The following is a 14,992-nucleotide window of genomic DNA, read 5'->3' on the forward strand; positions in this document are numbered from 1 at the left end:
GCTCAGCTAAAGCCTGTGTACCCTGGACTGGGCCCTCGGTACCAGCAGAGTGCTTTCTAGTCCTTTCCTCACTTTATTCTCAGAGGGGCCTGGGAGTTAGGCGGTGCTGTCTGTTTCAGGGATCAGAGGCTCGGAGAGATTCGGCAATTTGCTCCAGATTAGACAATGAGGAGGCGACCCAGCAGCCGGTGAGCAAAGCGGACGGTCTTTACACAGCGCCGCACTCCACAGGCATCCGTCCCTGAGCGCGTGCTCTTTGGGTTTGCCCTGAGGCAGAGAACAGCGTTCAGGTCTCTGCAACGGAAGCCGTGTCGCTGGGTTTTGGTTTCCAAAACCTCTGCACGGGTCAGTGTGGACGGTCGACAGTCAAGCGGGAGGAATCTGACGTGGTGGGGCAGGGACGGCTCCCCGCTAGACCCGAACCCCACCCCGACCGGTCGGTCAAGGCCCCATCGCCCCATCCCGGTGCACAGGTCCAGTCCAGCCCGGCGGATCTGGGCGGGTGGCCCCTGGCCCGGGGCCCGCACCTCTGGAGGACCAATCGCGGCCGGGGGGCGGGGACTCCGCCAGGGGCTTTATGAATGGCATGTGGGTGTGGCGGACAGACAGAGTCCCCCAGGAGTCGAGCGCGCTGGGCCTGCCCCAGACCCGTAAGGAGCTTTTGGGTAAAGACTTTGCTCGCTTTGGTTTATTTATTAATTTCAATATTTAAACTAGGTTAAAAATTTAATCTGCTTTTTAAAAAATGCGAGGAATCTACTACTTTGCATAGCATGTCTCAGTCTCTGTGTGCAGGAACGTGAACGTCCCGCCAGATGTCCCGAGGGGAGGCAGAAACGCAGGCGGAGCACCCCCCCCCCCAGCCCGGGTGCGGGAGGGGCCGCCGAGAAGTCAGCCGTCAGCTCTCACTGGTCCTGCAGACTTCATCAAACCCTCTTTGCCCGCCAGTCACATTCCCTTATCACTTTTCCAGCCAGCTTTGTGACTCTAAGTGTTGGACGGAGAACTGATAAGGGTAGGTGGTTGTCACAGCCTGCGGAGCCGCGAGGGTCACCCGCTCTGGAGGCGCCCGGACCCCGGCGGCCCCGGGACCCGGTCCGCGCTGCCCGCCGAGGATGCCAGGGCAGCTTTTGGGTTTTGTGCTCAGTGAGTACCCCCCTTTGCTTCTTCCAGACGTGCCCCGTGCCGCTGGGGCCGGGGTCCCTGCGTGATGAGAACTCCTGTGGGGTGCCTGTCTCTAGTATCTGCTGGGAGGTGAAGGAAGAGACCAAACGGGTTTGGGAGTTTAGGCAATCTTGGAGAAAACAAAGCGAGAGCAGGAATTTCCATGTGATCCCGGTGAAGGTCCCCCCCCCCCCCCGACATTCTCAGCGGCCGGCAGATGTCAGACTCCGTGTCTAGGGACCGAATGTGAACGCGGAACGTTTCAGGGCAATAACCAAACTTCTTTTCTTTCTGCCCCATTAAAAACGGTTGTCTATCATGTTGCTGATTCAGTGCAACGCTTTAAATTCATAATGGCTTATATTAAAGCAAATTCTGTACGTTTCCGTTGAACTGGCAAATGGTGGGGACCGAGTGACACACACACGTGGAAAGCAAGACAAAACCGCGGATTCACGTTCCGAGAAGCACAAACGCCTCTACTCGGAGGGACGTGTATCGAGATTAGCACACGAGGGTTCGTGTCCCAGCCCAACAGGTAACCGGCACCTTTATCTTTTTTTTTTTTTTTTTTTTTTTTTTGCTATGATTAAGTATCATGATTTTCCTTAAAGAGGAAATAAGAGTTTGAAAGTTGGATTAGCATGTGACCTCCTAACAGTGGCTCTCAGGCTTAGCTGCACGCTGGAAAGAGCCGGGCGTTTTGAACCACCTCACAAGCCCCGGCTACGTCAGAGTCTCTGGCAGGCCGTCGGCCTGGGTCTGAGTCGGTTGGGAACGCACCAGCAGGACGTGAACCGAGGCCCGTGGCGTGGTGGTCACATGGGGGCCTCCCGGCTCCGACCCGGTGCTGTCCGCCCTGGCCGCCCGATAGTGATACCAGGGGCTCAGAGATTTGTCCTAGTCCCTGCAGGGAGGGCACGCTGTGCCCGGCTGAGCCCTCACCTCCCGCCCAGACTCTACATATGTCTTTAACCCTTTTATGCTCCTTTCCTCCTCAGTAGTGTAGAACCTGGCACAGCCGGGGACAAACGTCTCCTCCAGCCCCTCCGGCTCTAGGTGACCCGGCCCCTGCAGGTCTCCTCCCTGGGTCCCGGCTCGAGGAAACCCGCTCAGGAGGCCTCGAGGTGAACAGGCCGTGGGTGCCGGGAGGCACAGAGGGTCAGTGGGGCCTCCGTCACCTCCTCTGGACGGAGAGAGGCCGGTGAGGGGCGGGCTGGACAGTTTGATGGCCGAGCACCAGGAGACTGAGAGCTGCTCGTCCCCCTGCGGGGTCCTGGGACGCTGGAAGTAGCCGGCGGTCGCCTGGCTTATGGCCTCAGGACGACAGCCGAAACAGAGCAGACGGTTCTCCAAAGGTTTGGTCTGTTTTCACAGCCCTGCCTGGCTCTGTCTGTGGGCGGTGGGCATGCTCCCAATTTGGTTTTGCTTTTTGGATCGGCCCAAAGACAGACATAAGGAAAGATAGAAAAATACCTTTTATTGTCCCTCGGAGTGAGGAATGCTAATGATTAAAAGTACAGCTCACTTTTGTTTAGGCCTTACCGGGAAATCTCTGTGCAGAGACCTTTACCTTTAAACGTTAGTAACTTTTCAATTTGCTTTTGTATTAAATCACTTAATTATCATTCCGACAGTCAGCTAAGGACCGCTACCAATCGCCTCCAGTTTATGGTCGGGGATACTGGGGTCCAAAGAGGTTAGGTGACAGGCCCCGATCGCACAATAGGGTGGCAGGTCGGGACTTGAACCCGGGCCTGTCCGACTCCTGCTCACCCACTGCTGACCTCGGGTGCGTGGCGGGGGCGGGCCCAGGGGGGTTGCACCTGTTCACCTATGAGACACCAGTCGATGCCCCCAAACCTCCTGAGAGGCAGGTTTTAGGGCCAGTCACATTGGGCATTTGGGGACACTGATCCAGAGCAGGGACCCGCCCAGTGACCTGCCGCGGCCGGGCGGCGGAAGGGTGGGGACTGAGTCCGCCTTTGCTAGGTCCGAGGCCCAGGTTCCTCCTCCAGCTCACGATACGTGCTTCCTGAGCGAAAGCCCCCCGGACCTGATGAGCTCACAGGGCCAACCCCTCCCGACCCAAAGCAGCCTCTAGAGATTCCAGCTGGTGAACCGCCTCCCTGGGGGGGGGGGGGGAGGGGGAGGAGCAGAGGGCTTCCGTGGACAAGTCCCACGCTCTGGACCACGGCCCTGCACGTGTCCACCTTCCGCGCCCAGACTGTGCCAGCGACGGCACAATGAACATCTCACGGCAGGTCTGGAAGGCGACCTCGGCCAAAGGCGGGGAGGACCCCGGGTGGCGATTCAAGCGATCTGGTTCCAGCCCACGTGTCCTCCCTCGCGAGGGGAAGACGCGCGTCCCTCCTGTCCCCGCGCGGCCGTCCCCGGGCCTGGGTGCCTCCCCTCGGCCTCCGTGCCTGGGGGCAGGGACGGGAGGGGCCCGTGCGTGAGCTGTCTGCAGAGACCCAGCTGGCCGAGCAGGTGCCCCCCACTCCCCCTTTCTGCTCTGGGCTACTGCCTGATTGCCCCTGAAAGGAAGGCTTACTTGTGGCGGGAAACCCCTGAGGCAGCGGATTTCGGAGTGAGTAAGCAATTCCAGGGCATTAAGGGGAATACAGGCCTGTCTGCGGCCCCCAAAGCTGCCGGGTTAGACCAAAGAGGGAGAGGAAGCCTGGGTTTTCTCAGGGGCCAGGCACGCAGCCCCCAGATTAAGTCCCTGCGGAGGAATGTCTTCATCTTTATGGATGCAGGAGGAATCCGGTGTTTCGTGAACGGAATGGGGGCAGCAAAGCCAGATTCAGGAAATTCCCTTCGTCCTGGGCGTGGGGTCCAAGCAGCTGAGACCAGAGGCCCCTCCCGCCTCTCCAGCCCTCACCCCTGCGACCTCCAGGTGAACTTGCTGGGTTTGGATTTGTGTGGAGGACCCCGCCATCTCCGTGACGACGGCTCACCGCGGCCAGGGGAGGGTACCGTAGAAGCAGCAGCCGTCGCTGCCGTTCAGCGACAGTGTGCATGCGCTCCGCCTAATTCGGTCTCGAACGGGTTTCCAGGTGAAGAGGCCGAAGTCCCCCCAGGTCTCTGTCCCCAGAGCCCAGCCGGTGAGACGCAGCCAGGAGCCCGGCTGGCCATGCGGTGCTGGGAGGCCTTCCCCGGGCCACCTCTGACCTCGCCCGCCCTCTGTCCGTCCCCCTCCTCCCTCCCGCAGCACCTCTGACCTCGCCCTCCCTCTGCCCTCCCTCCGCCCTGCACCCTCCTCCCTCCCTGCATGACCCATGACCTCGCCCTCTTTCTGTCCACCCCCTCCTCCCTCCCGCAGCACCTCTGACCTTGCCCTCCCTCTGCCCTCCCTCTGTCCTGCCATCCTCCTCCCTCCCTGCACCACCCCTGACCTCGCCCTCCCTCTGCCCTGCACCCTCCTCCCTCCCTGCATGACCCATGACCTCGCCCTCCTTCTGTCCACCCCCTCCTCCCTCCCGCAGCACCTCTGACCTTGCCCTCCCTCTACCCTCCCTCTGTCCTGCCATCCTCCTCCCTCCCTGCGCCACCTCTGACCTTGCCCTCCCTCTGTCCTGCCACCCTCCTCCCTCCCCCGCATGACCCCTGACCTCGCCCTCCCTCTGTCCATCCCCCTCCTCCCTCCCGCACCACCTCTGACCCCACCCTCTATCTGCCCTCTGTCTGTCCCCCACCCACTTCCCTCCCCGCACCAGGAGTCTGTCTGCCACAGGCCACAGGAGACAGGAGGGCGGGGGAGTGTGGGCCTCTGGAGGGCAGGTGCCGCCTCAGCTCCGGGTGCTTAGTCATCCGCAAGACGCTGGCCACACGCCGCGGGGTCGACAGTCCGCACGCTGGACGGGCCCTGCCCTTTCCTGGGTCACCAGCAGTGCCAGGGGCTCTGACGACCCGAACCGCAGTCGTGAGGACCACAGCCGCCCTCGCGTCCCGCGTGTCAACACTGGGGCCCAGAGGTGCCGTGGCTCCCGCAACAACCCAGGCCGCGCCAAAGTGGCCCCACCGAGAGGCCGGAGACACCGGAGCTCAGCAGCCACAGGGCTTCCCAAGGCTCCTTGGCGGGAAGAGTGGAGCAAAGCCTCGAACCCAGAGCCTCCCGCTCCAACCCCACACGGTCACAGACTCTGTTGTACCTAATCCGCAAACAGGTGCCCGGACGCCTCTTGCCGGGTGCGGGCAGGGCTCTGAGCCGCTCACTTAGTTAGTCCATAAAATAGCGCAGTGAGGAATGTGCTGCTGATGTGCCCCGTTCCCTCTGAGGAAACTGAGGCACACGAATTTTCAGGGCCGAGAGCTGTAGGCCAGGCAGCCGGCAGCCGGCCGAGCCGGGGTTCTCCGGGGGCCCGTGCGCTCACCTCTGCCTCTGCCGTGCGCATTTGTCCCTGACGCGGACGCGGTGTCCTGGCTGAGGCCCCGATGGCCCAGACGCCGAGCACAGGAGCCGAACGTGGGCCCTGGTCGGTCTGGCTCCAGGGCATGGAGCCCCGAGCCTGCTTCCTGCTCACTTTGTGGGGGTCCCGGGGGCTGCGTCCACACCCGCAGGTCACACCCTTTAGTGGTGACCTGGTTGTGCTGGGGGTGGGTTCTCTGTGGAGCTGAGTTTCTAACTACAGTTTAAGCGGAGCCCTTAATTTGGGGACAGAGTCCGGGGCTTTGGGAGTGGCTGGGGGTGGGGACACCAGGAACCCCTGCAGTTGGGGCCGGGGCTCTGGTGCCGGGAGGACGGGGGCACCTCCGCTGGGGTCAGGCCCCTGTTCCCCAGCCCCTCCGTCCCCAGGAGCAGGGACGGCTCCAAACTTGGTTCAACTTTCTGCTCTCACCACCTTGGAACTCTTAATTGTTAACAAGGGGCCCTGGGTTTGTACTTTCCACGGGGCCCCCCACGCCACGTAGCCAGCCCTTCCTCTGAGGGAGGCCCCTTCGCCGGGCCCTCATCTGAATCAGAAGAGTGGCTCCTGGGGCCGAGGGCTTGCCTGCACCCCGGCTGCTGCATAGGGCGGAGGCCCAACCCAGAGGCCGCTCACTGAGAGCACCCGGGCACCGGCCGGGGCTTCTGGTCCAAATCACCTTGGCATCCCTGCTCGGGGAACGCAGTTCTCAAGGGCCACGCTGCAGGTGCGAGGCACACGGTCACATCCCAGCTCACTGCCCCGGACCTGTCCCTTTGTCTCCGCTCCCGCAGCCCTCGGCTGCTTCCTTCCCATTCCCAGGGGTCAGGCCCCGTCTTTCGCTGGGGAAGAGTGTGCAATGCAGCGGATAGTGCCCGGCAGTGCAGGATAGGGGGCGACAGGTGCGCAAGGGGAAACTTGGGGCGGGCCATCGAACACGTTATATTGCCACACGCATGGAACCAAATAAAAGTAGACATCGAACCTCTCCGCATACAAAGGTGACCTCTTTGTGGGTTGAAGATCTAAATGAGAAAAAGTATAAAAATATGAGAAGTAAAAACAAGTTGTTTTTTTTAAACAAACTTAGGGGTGGCCTTTATAAGAAAGAAAGGTATACCTAGTAGCCATTAAAAAAAATGTCAGATTTAACGATGTAAAAGCTTCAAAGTAGGTGCGGCCAAAGGCATCACCAAAGAGGGGACGAGGGCGGCCGGGTCAGTGCCTCCGACGGCACTCGTGGATGGACACGTTCCGTCCGTCCCGAGCTGTCTGGGGAGGCAGGCGCCGGGCGGGGGTAGTCATCGGGCCTCCGTGAGGCTGGTGTGACCGAGGACACGAGTTAAACGGAATGAAATTTAGCGTAAGCGCGTGACCACAGGGGGTGGCTGGCCGCCACGAAGAAGCCCAGGTCTGACGGGAAATGCTTAAAACTTACATGATCCACAAAGGCAGCAACTCGAAAAAACAAACTCCCACAAAATGAGAGGACAAACAGGAAGGGAGGGAAACAGAGGACCCACGGGAGAAATTCCTGGAAGAGGCAATGGAGGTGGACGGCAGAGAGCAGCCACCGGGGAACCGTAAGCTGCGTAGCAAAGTGCGCGTGTTTGCGGTCGCCCCGACGGCGCCCAGGGAGCCAGGAGCCCCAGTTCTGCCAGGGAACCTCCGTTACCGGTAGGAGTGTAAATCGCTCTAGGTTTTGCGGGAAATTATCTACCGCAGCTGACAGCGTGTGCACCTTTGACGCAGAGCCCCCCTCGCGGGACGAGGTAGGAGAATGAGCGCCTGGGGTCAGAACAGGTGTCCCCAGCCCCGGACTGGAAACAAAGTCGTGTTCGTCGGGACGGGAATGGGGAGGGCTGGTCAGTTCTCTCCCGTACAAGGTTCCCCGGTGGGTTCTGAGGAACAGGCTTGGGCCCCGCACAACGAGATGCGCCAGCACCCAGCACCCAGTTCTCTACGGAACGTTTAGGTGGCTTTCAGCTTTTTTGCTGTTTCGAAGAATATTTTTTGCGGCGAAATCCTAGAGCACATCTTTCACTTCTTCCTGAGGATTGAATCCCCAAGTTGGAACTGTTGGATTTAAGGGCACGTGCATTTTGGGAGGCTTTTCCTAAGCGTAGCTAATTTAGCCCCCGTCTGACCTATTTTATCCGATGATTTTGTTTCTTCATCGCGCCAACGATTTCTGCGTAACTAATCGTTGTAAAGTGTCGTGGCTTAAATTACAACCATTTGTTTTGTTCCCGAAGCTGCCATGAGGCTGGGGTGTGTGTGGGGGGGTAGCTCCTCTCTGCCGCATGCCATGCCAGCCGGGGGGGGGGGGTCACCCGGAACACTCTTCACGGGGGACTCCTCACGGGGCTGCGTGGGGGTCCTCCCGGCACGGTGGCGGGGCTCCAAGAGCCGGCGTAGCCAACACAGCAGGAAAACCGAGTATCACCTTCTACAACCTGGCTCGGTTGTGGCGGGGGGGGTGGGGGGGGGGTCATACAACGTGGCCCCGCCGCAGAATTTCGTACTTTCAGTAAAGGATTTTGAGAATGTGAGCACTTCTGTCCGGGGCCCCCGGCTCGCAGGGCTTTATCCCGGGGACGCGGGGCATCTGTGGGCTACTGAAAAAGTTCATTAGAGGGCTGCCTAGGGGGCTCAGTCAGTTAAGCGTCCGACTTCAGCTCAGGTCATGATCTCGCTGTTGGTGGGCTCGAGCCCCACGTCGGGCTCTGTGCTGACAGCTCAGGGTCTGGAGCCCGCTTCCGATTCTGTATCTCCCTCTCTCTCTGCCCCTCCCCTGCTCGTGCTCTGTCTCTCTCTCCTTCCGAAATAAATAAACATTAAAAATTTTTCATTATATTTTCTTTATAGTATATAATTAGGGTGAGTAAAATAACAAAAATATCAGAGAAAATACAAAATATTGGCTTTAAATAAAACTTAGAAATAAAATGTTTTCAAGTTTCTGAGTGAGAAACTTACTTGTGTTTGTGTCCATCTATATTTTTAATAATCAGGTTTTCTGCCTGAAACGGCTCCATGGAGTTTCCGATCAGGCTTTTTAAACCCAGCATACTGACTAGAAATATCCACCCACCCTCCCCACCAGGAGAGGATTAAAAAAAAAAAAAATTAAGAGCCATTTCACCATTTGAAATTATGTTTGAAGACTGGAACATGCTTTCCCCTCTTTCTCTGGCACTTGTGATGTTGAATTTTGTTTTGGTTCGTGTGAACCGATCTTGAATCCAGCCAAACTTTTCTACGTCAAGTTTCTGGAAATAATCAGTGAGGCGCTATTTTGCAAGAGCGTGTGTTGTGAGAGCGGTCACCTGCCGGTGTCAGGGACAGCGCGAAGGGGCACACCGGCCGCTCACGAGCAGGGACTCGGGGAGCCCGCCCCCGCCCCCACCCCTGTGCATCTCAGCGGTCACGTATCCGAGCACGATTCTGCACGCTCAGCAGCTGGCTCACGGCAGCCGCCCGGGGCCGAGGGCAGCTCTGGGCAGCACTTGGGGCCTGCATCCCGGGGACTCTGCGGCCCCCCCGCCCCGCTGGCCAGCACCCTGCGGCCCGTGAAGGCCTCCGCACACGTCTGCTGGGAGCTGACTTGGGCCCTGGCGAGAAGCTCCCTGCCGGGGACATAGGAGGTGCAAAGTCAAGGTTTTCCCTCCGGGGGCACAAGCGTGGATAACTCCAAATCACACCCCTCGTGTCCCCAATGCGGAGAGTGCTGCCCAATCTGTTCCTTTTTAGAAAAAATGTAAATGTTTATTTATTGTTTAGAGAGAGAGACAGAGACTGAGCGTGGGTGGGAGAAGGGCAGAGGGAGAGGGAGACACAGAATCCGAAGCGGGCTCCAGGCTCCGAGCCTTCGGCACAGAGCCCGGCGCGGGGCTCGAACCCGCGAACGGTGAGATCACGACCCGAGCCGAAGTCGGAGGCTTAACCGACTGGGCCCCCCAGGCGCCCCCCAATCTGCTCTTGAAAACGGCTGAGGCTGCAACAGAACGCGGGCAGCGGGCAGCCTAGCAGCTGGACGCCAGAGGGAGGACACTTGCGGCTTTGTTTGGGGGATGATTCCGGAGGGCAGCTGGCTTTAGTCAAGCCTGTCATGAGGTTTGTCACGCTGAGTGAGGGTCACGGACATATCATAGCAGAGACCTCTCCTATTGTCTGCCGCCCCAGCCCGGAGCCCGGCCCCTCCGCACAGGGAGAACACGTTCTGGAAAATGGTGCTTGTTTTCCAGGGAATTCGTTCACGCACTCATCCGTCCATCCATGTGGTCAGTCAGTCATTCCCCTACTCACGTAGCCATTCGCTAGAGAGACAGACACTCCTGGACGCCACGGCTGCGTCCTCGCCGGGTGCCGGGGGGAGAGCAACGAGGGGGGCCCTCCCCAACATTGGGACTCTGTCCATCTGGGGAGAGATGGCGTCACAAGCAGCCAGGGGCCACACTGTGTGACACTGCTGTGGAGACTGTGTGAGCTCAGAGGAGGCCACGCCCTGGTGGCTGGGCCAGGGCGACGTGATGCGTGACGCTGCCTAGCTCCAGACCTTTCCCTGCAGGACTCACGCACACGCACACACACACACACACACACGGGCCAGTCGCGGGGGCGCGTGTGAGTGGTCAGCATCTGTGTGGCTTGGGCTTGGAGGACAGCACCCCCTCGCTCTGCGGCCCCAGCACCCCCGCGTCCCTCCTCCTCACCCTCGGGCACAGGTCAGGCTCCTCGGGCTGTGCTGCCCCCTCCCCCCTGCCCTGTGATCCCAGCCGCCCTGAGCAGTGGCGGGGGGACCCGCCCTGCCACGCAGCCTCGTCTCTGCTCGCAGCCGTGGCCCTGGGCGCGGGCCTCGCCATCCTGCCGCCAGCTGCTGGAAAGCCCCGGAGCCAAGCGGTTTGCCTTAGCACAGCTCGTTGTGAAGCAGCTGCAACTGGCCAGGGTGTGTAGATTCCAGACGGAATCCAAACGGATTACTCGTCTCCCCTGCAGCTGCCCTGCCCCGGCCCTCCCTCTGGGCAGCGGCTCCCCTAGGGATGGCTCAGCCTCCTTCCAGAAAGTCGAGTGGCTTGCAATTAGGAAGAACTCGGCTCCGTTCGTGTAAAAATGTCCATCTCACATCTATTTAAAGCTTTTCTTCCCTTTCCCTTCAGAGCAGGTGAGACTGGGCCGGGCTGGGGTTTCGGATGCAGGCTGGAGGCTGGGCGGGGTGAGGGGCAGGTGCCATCGGCTCCGACTGCCCTGCTCCCGCCCTGGCGCGGCCCTCGGAGCAGAGGTGGGTGCAGGGAGGGAGAAGAGAGGTTTTCTTCACACCCACCACTGCGGGTGTCCTTCTGTCCGGCCGGCCCTGCCGAGCCACCGCCGGCAACTGGGTGGGATCCGTTGTCCACCCTCCTGGTGGTCAGATGGGATGTCCCTGGCCTCCTGTACCCCTGCCTGTGACCCCCCCCCCCCATTATACTCTCTCCCTCCGGAGAGCCCCTCTTGGCTCTGGTCACCCCGGGGGTAGGTGGACGATTGGAGCCAAAGTCCCAAGGCTCCCAAACCGTGGGTCTCTCCTCTGGTTTCGCTGCCCTCACTTCAGCCCCCTTGGCAGGGCCCCAGACCTGCCCCAGACCCTGGGCCCCTCTCCGGGGGCTGCTTTCGCTGCCCGTTCACCTGCAGAACTGGCTGTGCCCCCGTGCACCTGCGGCCTGGCTTCCCTCTTGTCTGTGCCCTTGTCCCCAGACACTGTACGTGCGGCTACACAGATGCCCTCTGGGCCGGGCTCCCAGGGCCCCCCCCTCCTCCTCCTCCACTCCACGTCCAAGCCTGACTCGTGGTGACATCGGGAGCTGACGCCCTCTGGAGCAGTGTGGCCACGCAAGCTCAGGGGGCTGGCCGGTGCCCCAGCCTCGGGCCCCGTGGCAGGCATGGGGGCAGGGCCGTGCACAGGATTGGGATGAGCTCCAGGCTATTTCAAACCTGTCCGACGTTTGGCCTGCATTTCTCTGTCCTTCTTCGTCTCAGAGTCATACTTGGACTGTTCTGCGTTGGCCCGCATCCTCGACGGCAGCCGAGGGCGCGTCTCATCGCAGAACGCTGCGTCGCCCCCGTTCGCGCAGGTGGGCTTGGAATTCCGCAGCCTCCCCGGTGCGCCACACCCTCATCCGTCTTATCTATCGGGTATTTGCCGGACGGACATCACTGCTCGAGCAGAATCCGCGCATCAAGCCCAGGAACCGTGGTTCTGAGGGCCCAGGGCCGGGCGTCCCGGCCGCTGCCTGGATCATCGAGGACACCCCAGCGGGCAGATCTTTCTGAACCGGGGCAAGTCGCCTTTGTGGGCTCACTTCGCTCGTCCGTCATGATGAAGGACCCTGGTGACTATTCTAGGACGTGGGTTGCTATGGTGACGGGAAAGGGGGACTCCAGGCAGAGCTGACTTCCCCCCGTCTCCCCTGCCTTCCCCCTCTCCCTCAGCCCCCTCTGCGATGGTGCGCCTGCCCTAGAGAACCCTCTTCTGTCTTCCTGTCCCCTGCGCCGTGGCTCCGGTCCCGGGGGTTCTGCAGGGTCCAGGTGTGGACGCCCTCTTGGGGAACCTCCCGAACCAGCCCTGCGTTAGGGCTATTTTTCCGGCCCCTTCTGCAAACATTGCTGATCCTGGTGATTTGCAGAGTGCTGTGTACGCGAGTCACTTCCAATCTGTTCCTTGGTGGCAGGACGGGCCCTCTGGCAGCTTCTGCCTCCCCGCCTGGTCTTCTGTCTGCTGCCCTCCCCGTGGCCCACGTTCCTGCCAGCTCTGGGACCGGCGGGGGCCCCTGGATGTCCTGCGGGATTGCCATGGCAACGAGAGCTTGTTTCAGCCCTTAAGGTGGTGTCTTCATTAAGCTCCTCTTTAAAAAAGCTTGGGCTGGAGTCTGCAAGCTGCATATTGAAGCAAGTCCTCTAATGTCAAAGTGTGTCTCCGGGTGAGACTCCAAATCGAAATATCCTCAGAACTTCTAACAAGTTAGATATCATTTTGTATTCAATTTATCATTTTTTAATGGTCTGTGATTTTTTTTTTGTCCTGTTTAAGAAATATCACTGCTGTAAGATTACAAAGATATTCTCACATTTCCCTTTAGGAGCTGAATGGTGTCCTTTTTTTTTTTTAATTGAAATATATTTGACGTGTAACATTGTGCAAGTTCAAGGTGTTGATGTTGAGCTACGGGAGGAAAAATGGCCATCCCAAAATGCATCTCTTTGGCTTGTGGATTATTTTGGGCTAATTATTTTTGAGAAAGAGAAGGCTCAGGAAGGTTTTCTTTTTCGTCTCCCGCCTAAATGCCTGAAAGAATTTACGCAGAGGACCTGCTCCAGGAAGGGAGCTCTCACCCCAACCAACTATGGGAGCACATGAACTAGGTGTGGCCGACAGGGACGAGCCCAGCAAGGCCCGTTGGATCGAAGTCCTCTCTCAGTCGTATTGTTTCTGGATGGCCCAGCACATGTTGGTTCACCAAACATTTTCTCTTTCCGTTTCTCCTGTGAATTGCCTTCCTTGCCTTTGAAGCTCACACCCATAGTTCGGGATGACCCGTATACCTCCTTTTGCCCAGATGTCTTTGGAACCTCTCATTTTGACGTGGATTCCCCATAGGTACATAATTAAATTTTATTTTCTCCTGTTAATCCGTCTCATGTCAATTTAATTCTTAGACCACACAAAAGAACCTTGAAAGTAGAGGAAAATATTTCCTCCCCGACACCCGACTTGATACGTTTATGTGTTGCAATAAGACTGCAGTTGTAAAACTGGCGGATGTCTCTAGCCTGTCGCGAGTACCATTCTTTTTTGTGGTGGGAATAATCAAGGTCTGGTTTTGACTGAAGTATAACATCTATGCGGCCATTAAAGTATTAAAGTGCACTAATCTTAAGTGTACAGATTAATGAAACTAAATTCTTATGTATCTATGTGCCCGTGTAGCAGAATGAAGCGGGCTCTGGAGTTACATGCCCCTCCCCGCCCCCACCCTCCCCGCTCCCCCGCCCCCCACACTCTCTTGCTTTTTAATTAGGTCCAAGAGCCACGTGGTTAAGAACAAGCAACGCTCACAGCCATTTCTGGATTCGTTTCACATTTGTACGTTTTAAAAAATTGTGGTAAAAGCCACGCAACGTGAGGTACACACGCACACGATGTCGTTAACCGCGTGCACACTGTTGTGCGGAAGGTCTCGAGAACTTTCCATCTTGTGTGCCCGAAACTCTGTCCTCACCGTACAACCGCTTGCCATCTCCCCCCGCTCTTCGGCTCCTGGCACCCCTGCTCCACTTTCTGCTTCTGTGGGTTTGACTGCTTTAGATGCCTCATATAAGTGGAATCGTGCTGTATTCTGTCAAGTTCCTATTTCACAGAGCACAATGTCTCAAGCTTCGTATCATGGCAGGTGACAGGATTTCCTTCTTTTTCGATGTGGAACAGTCCCGGGTGTGTAGAGACCACACTTCCTTTATCCGTTCACCCACCGACAGATACTCAGGCTGTTTCTGCCTCTTGGCCGTTGTGACTAATGCTGGTCTGAAATGAGAGTGCACACACCTCTTTGAAATCCTGGTTTTCGGTTCCTTTGGACAAAATACGCAAGCATCATATAGTAGTTCTCTTTTGGGGTTTTTGAGAAAACTCCATAGTCTCTAACAAGGTCGCTGCGCCATTTTTTCCATGTCCACTCATAGCGCACGAGGGTCCTAATTCCTCCTCACCCTCTACCTCCTGCTTTTTGTGACAATGGTCCTCTTAATGGGTGTGAGGTGGTACCTCGTTGTGGTTTTGATTGGCATTTCCCTGATGATCAGGCACATTGAGCATCTTTTCATGTGTCTGTTGGCCATCTGGATGTCTTCTGTGGAGAAGCACCTGTTCAAGTCCTTTCCCGTTTTTCTTTGGGTCATTATTGTTATTGTTGTCGTTATTATTTTGCTATTGAGTTGCAGGGGGTCCTTACACTCAGGTTTCTACTTTATTGCTGCCTCCCTGCATCCTTTGAGCCTCTGAGGGAGGTGACGGCTGAGTCCCACAGCCGGTAATGGGGGGCGGGCTCTGGCTCCTTCCCCTTGAAGTTCAGGGCAGTGGGAACAAACGTGTCCTCTGGCGAGCACGTTGAGAGACCCAGGGGCCAGTCACAGGGTGAAACAGGCCATCTGTGCTGGTCTGGGGTTCCGGCTGACCCTGTGATCACAGGCATGGGGTTGAATTCCGGGGTGGGGGGGAGCTCTGCCTGGTGCTGACGCGCTGGAAGTTTCGTGGGGCCCGGGCAGCAGCTGTGGAAGAGGGAGGTCAGGACTGCGATGACGCCCCTGATTCTTTGAAAATAAGTGCCTATGTCAGGGGGATGTGTGAGATCCTCAGAGGAACACATGGCTGGAGGTTGGACAGCAGG

General features: G+C 58.3%; 1 long non-coding RNA gene across 1 annotated transcript; it reads left to right on the top strand.

Moving 5' to 3' along the window:
* The first annotated feature begins 10,160 nt into the window (after positions 1-10,160).
* Positions 10,161-13,486, top strand: LOC132670454 (uncharacterized). The gene is made up of 2 exons (XR_009606694.3): positions 10,161-10,737; positions 11,589-13,486. It is a non-coding gene; the product is annotated as an uncharacterized LOC132670454 (long non-coding RNA).
* The last annotated feature ends 1,506 nt before the right edge of the window (positions 13,487-14,992 follow it).

Source organism: Panthera onca, chromosome B3 (assembly GCF_046562875.1).
Source record: "Panthera onca isolate mPanOnc1 chromosome B3, mPanOnc1 haplotype 2, whole genome shotgun sequence".
Taxonomy (NCBI): domain Eukaryota; kingdom Metazoa; phylum Chordata; class Mammalia; order Carnivora; family Felidae; genus Panthera; species Panthera onca.